Raw genomic sequence first — 5,790 nt, 5'->3', positions numbered from 1 at the left:
TTTGTTTGCTATCAACATTTTTACACTGAGAATTGGAACATTAAAAAATAATAAAGATACATTCTCAGATTATGTGACAAGCAGTATGGTGCAGTAGAAGAAGAGCTAGCCTCAGAGCCTGGAATCTGTGGATAAGACACGTCCTGCCTGTGATCCTGGGCAAATCTTAACCTAACCTACCTAGTATCTTAGCAGAGAGGTAGGGAATGGCCGTGATGTATGGAATCTGGAGAAGTACAATCCCAGGGATAGGATTTCTAGTCTTTCTTATTTCATCATATGACTATAGGCTAAATTACAGTACTGTTCCATTTACCAATATAAACTTGTTGAAAAAAAGAGGAGGTTGAGTCAGTTATGGGGTCCATGTGTGCTGGCTGCCTTGTGCTATGCTGTATACTCTGGTAGGAAGAAATTTATGATTTGACCCTTGGATAGAAACTGAGGCCCCAGCTTGTCACAGGTGCATCAGTGCAAGGTGGGGAACACCTAAATGGCACTGGGCATATGCTTATGTGACTTAATGGTTACTTGCATGTTATGCTTGGCAGGACACAAAAAGTATCACCTTGTTCCAAAATACTCCCCTACTACCTTGATGTGGTGTGTGTAATCCTCATCTGGTAAAGGTAATAAATTCCTATGAAGCACTTATTGAAATTGGGGAGAGAGGTCTAAAGAGGAAATACCTTAAGCTTTTAGCATTTTAACAAGATAATTTGTTGCCTCTTTGGAAAGATAAACAGATCTCTTAGGAATTGAGACACAGGATAGGTAAGTTTTGATGTGAGGGGGAGGGAAATTGCAAGGCCTGGGTGATTCTAGAGATAGTTGGTTTGGGTGGGGTAGAGGGAAAGCCCAGGGTAAAGTCAAACTTGACTGACTTCACCATTTTGCCTTCCATTGTATGTTCTTTGGCTTACATATAGATGAACCATCCCCCAGTTCAGCTTTTTGTGGACAAATTTCTTCTGAGCTGTCAGAATCCTGGGGTTCTTCCACTTTAGCCAGATTTTGGGTGTCAGGTGTGAAGTGATCATGATCTATTATCTCCTAAAAAGGGGAGGGTTTTTTCCCAGGTGTGTAACTGCAGAAAGAGGTGTTCTACAGTGGGTAGCTGATTATTCATTTTCTTAACAATTGATCAAAAATACCCTTATTCTGCACAGATGATCATAAAACTGGGGAGCAGGGAGAGTCTGGAGTTTGCAATTTCAGGGAAGGTAGAAGACCTTTTCATTTCAAAATATTGTCCCCTTCCCACTCCAACCCATCTGAGCCCATTCCCACTGCAAAGGACTGAGATTTATGTTGGCCCTAATACTGGTTACACACACCCTTCCTGTTGCTATGGTGATCTTTTGGCCTCAGGGATGAGATTCCACTCAGTTCGTCCTACGAAAACATAATTCTCCTCGACGCACTGCCCCCCCCCCCACCCCACACACAGCACAATTGTGTTCTCCCCATCCCTCCGTTCTGTGCCCCACCACCCCAATCCTCAAATTTTCCATCTGCCCTCCATTATTTGTTTTCTCCTTTGTCAATCTTCCTCTGGATGAATTTCTGTTTATTTCAAAACTAACTTGGACTCAGTACCACGGAGACAGTGTACTGTGCAGTCTGGTTAGAATAATCCCCTTCCTTCACATGCATCTTAGACCTGACATTTGGCTCATCCAAACAAATCAGACTGTCCCAAGATGGAATACAAACCCAAACTAGCATCATCACCCACCCTGGCTGGCGCTTTCATTCACCTTTTTTTAAGGTTTTAAGATAGACTTGCATTTCCCAACTTATGGGACCAAGGCCCAGTACAGGGTGTGTGAATGTGGAGAAAGGGAAGGAAGGAAGGAAAGACGAAGAAGGGGAGAAATCCCAGGAATGACTGTTCTGTTAAAAGACAGAGTGGCAAAATAGATGGCCTACATTTCAACAAATCACATGTAAGTAGACCATGGCAACTTGGGAGATTTAAAAGTTTCAAGGGAGGTTGTAGAATTTCTCATTTGGTTTTTGGGAGACTAAATAGACTAATAATTTCTTTAAAGGGAGACAGAAAGTTTTCATTCCGCAATTAGAGGCAAAGTTTTAAATAGAAGTACCAACTTTGGAAGAGGAGACAAATAGAAAATCTTACCAAGGTGTAAATGACTCATATGGTCGATTCCCTTTCTGAGAGCAAACTGGTGGCAGAGAACACCAGGGCACTAGGGACAGCAGAACAGGAAGGAATACCACTGAATAGGGGAGAGAGCACAGTATAGGTACACTGGGACTTGATGGCAAACTTTGCTTGAGAGTTTTGCTCACTTGATGGCACTGATCACAGCAGCTTTATCATGACATGTTAAAACAGCCATTGTGGTGCACTGATTAATTCAGTCATGCCTCATTAATTCATACTAAGAGAAGGGAACAAGGAAGGTTCAAGTCTTAGTTAAGGAAAAAACTCCAGTGTCTAATCCTTAAATATCATGATGCTCAAAACATGATTTGATGGCTTTAAAACTGAGCTAACCAAGTTTTGCTTGACTCCTATGAACAGAGAAGAGCAATTTGTAATTAGAATATCCCTTAAAGAGGATGCTTTTAAAGTACTTTGGGGTACTTTTTAAAAATTATGAACTCAGTATTCAAAGAAAAACAGAATTGTCTATGAAACTGTGAACTTCGGTTGTGTATGGTTTGGGTTTTTTTTTTTTTTTATTTTGTAATGTTTAACAGTCACTGCCATACAATTGTGATTTTATCCCCCCCACCTACCCCCCACTCCCCCCCTCCCTCCCCACGACTGCATACAATTCTGTATAGATTCTACATATACTTTCCTATTGAGTATATTTTCACTATAGTCATGCTATGTAGTCAGACTAAGATAAATGAAAGAAATCGTATAACAAATCAGAACATGATACACAAACACATACACATACACAAACATGATCTGCTACAATATGTGAGTGACTTCCATATTTCTCTCTCTGAGTGTGGCAGGCATTTTGCCTTGAGATCCTCCATTGGGATTTTTTTTTTTTTTTTTTGGTAAGAAGTTCTTGTGTTATTACAAAAATCTAAGTCTACCAGAAAAAACTCTCACACACTGTGGTTGTTGCTGTGCATAAAGTTCTCCTGGTTCTGCTCCTTTCACTCAGCATCAGGTCATATAAGTCCTTCCAGGCCTCTCTGAAGTCTTCTTGTTCATCATTTCTTATGGCACAATAGTACTCCATTACATTCATATACCATAATTTATTCAGCCATTCCCCAATTGATGGACATCCCCTTGACTTCCAGTTTTTGGCAACTACATAGAGTGCTGCTATAAATATTTTTGTACATGTGGGACCCTTTCCCATTTTTATGATCTCTTGGGGATATAGTCCTAGTAGCGATATTGCTGGGTCAAAGGGTATGCACATTTTTGTAGCCCTTTGGGCATAGTTCCAAATTGCTCTCCAGAATGGTTGGATGCGCTCGCAGCTCCACCAACAATGAATTAGTGTTCCAACTTTCCCACATCCTCTCCAGCATTTATCATTTTCTTGTTCTGTCATGTTTGCCAATCTTATAGGTGTGATGTGGTACCTCAGAGTTGTTTTGATTTGCATCTCTCTAACCAATAGTGATTTAGAGCATTTTTTCATATGATTATAGATAGCTTTAATTTCTTCCTCTGAAAATTGCCTGTTCATATCCTTTGACCATTTATCAATTGGGGAATTGGTTTGGGTTTTTTAAGGTGTATGTTAAATTTGACCCTGGAGTAAGAAAACTACCCTGTTGTGTCCCTTTCTGAACTTCTCTCTGGTGTATTTTTTAAATGTTTCATTGCTAGTTTTTTCTTTTATTTTCTTTTTAACCATTAGCTGTTGACTCTCCTTCCCTCAAATAGAATCCTTCCACTGTAACAAATAAGTAGTCATTCAAAAGAAACCAGTACACGTTGTTGAAAATGTGCATCTCCTTCTGCCCCAGTAGCAGTAGTCTATCCCTTTTCCAAGAAATAGGAGGCATACTTCATTCTCCATCATCTGAAGTCATATTGGACTTTGCATTGATCAGCATCCTGAGGTTATCATACAAATTATTTTCCTGGTTCCCACTTCACTCTAGCATAAGTTCATGCTAGTCTCCCCAAATTTCTCAGAATCTGTTCCTTTTATCATTTTTTTATCCACAGTAATATTTCATTACATTCATAGTCATAATTTTTTCAACCATTGCCCGAATGACAGACACCTATTTTGTTTTTATTTTTTTGCTACAACAAAAAGTGATGCTATAAACGTTTTTGTAACACATGGGTCTTTCTAGAGCACTTTGAGGGTACTTGCAAATATTTTGCCCACAAGGCCTTTGAATCTCTTGTACTTCTTTTATTCCATTTGTGGAAAGTCCAAAAGTTTTGGGCAAGTTCATGACCAACTATTTGCAGATTTTAAAAGTAAGAAAATAGAGCCCACATTAAGAGAGCTGACTGCCTGTTTCCACTGCCAGGTCATCTTACTAGTCCCCAAACCTGTGTAAGACACATATAGAATCTATAGCCTTGGGATGAAAGCCTAGGATAAGTTTAGATGCTTTGGAAGAGAGGCTTCCATCTCAGGGAAGCAGTGGTTGCTGGGATCAGGTGTTGCTTTTTGTTGAGGAAAGGGTCACTATAAGTAGGGAGGGAGCAGGTAAGAAATAGGAAGCTGAACATAATCTTGTACCATTGTAAAACCCTTTCAACCGGGTGCCATGTATTTTTTTTATAGCTCCTAGGACAATACGTTATATGTATTAGTCATTCAGAAAGCATTTATTAAGTGCCTATAGAAGTCTAAAAGTTAACAAACTGAGACAAATTGCTACCAGATTTAATACCATATAACATGCAGGGCTAATTCCTACTATCCCATAGGAGCCCACATCTCGTGTTCACCATTGATGACCACTGATGCAGCGCATTTTTTTAATCTAAAAGACAAAATAAAAGAGATAATTGGATGAAAAAATGTTTGCATCAGTTGACATGCATGTTACCTCTGGCCAGAGGTTTAGTCATGTTTATTAAGCAAGTATAGTATGATAGTTATAAAAATATCTTTCTAAAAGTCTCTACCATAAAAACACAAGGTCCATGGTAAAAATGGGCATGAACAAAATGTGGTGTTGAGACTCACATTGAAAAAAACTCGTGGGACAAAGGGGCAATTTACTCCCTTTGTTGCATCCTTAAGAGGTTCTTTAGAGGAATAGCTCTCTGTTAAGTCTCTGAGGATCAGGGACCTTCTAGAGGCCTGAACCTTCCCTTCTTCTGTGTGTCTGTGTGTAAGTGAGCAAAATATTTATTATAAAATAGACTGCATTTGCTCATGTATTTCATTCCCTAATATATATATATTCCCTAATATACATATACATATATTTTTAATATATGTAGAGTGTCCCAAAAAAATCTTAATGAAGTTTTGTTTTCTTTTGTTTTGTTTGTTAAAGCCAAAGAAAACAAAGTTTATTAAGGATTCGCCAAATTGGGTTGCCTCTTAAGGAGCCTAAGCATTTGTAACGCTTGTATTCACAAGCGGGCCAGACACAATCCCAGCTAGACAGAGTCTGAGCTGGATTGCATCTGAGCCTTAATGAAGTTTTAAGCCATTGAAGTTTAAAACTACACCAAGACTTTTGGAAAACCCTGTATATATGTGTATATGTATAAACATATGTATGTATGTGTGTATGTGTTTGGGAGACTCTGAAGGAAAGTATGGGAGAGAATTAGACTGACTACCAAACTGAAGG

The sequence above is a fragment of the Notamacropus eugenii genome, chromosome 1 (genome assembly GCF_028372415.1).
Source record: "Notamacropus eugenii isolate mMacEug1 chromosome 1, mMacEug1.pri_v2, whole genome shotgun sequence".
Classification (NCBI taxonomy): domain Eukaryota; kingdom Metazoa; phylum Chordata; class Mammalia; order Diprotodontia; family Macropodidae; genus Notamacropus; species Notamacropus eugenii.
This window is presented reverse-complemented; position numbering follows the sequence as displayed.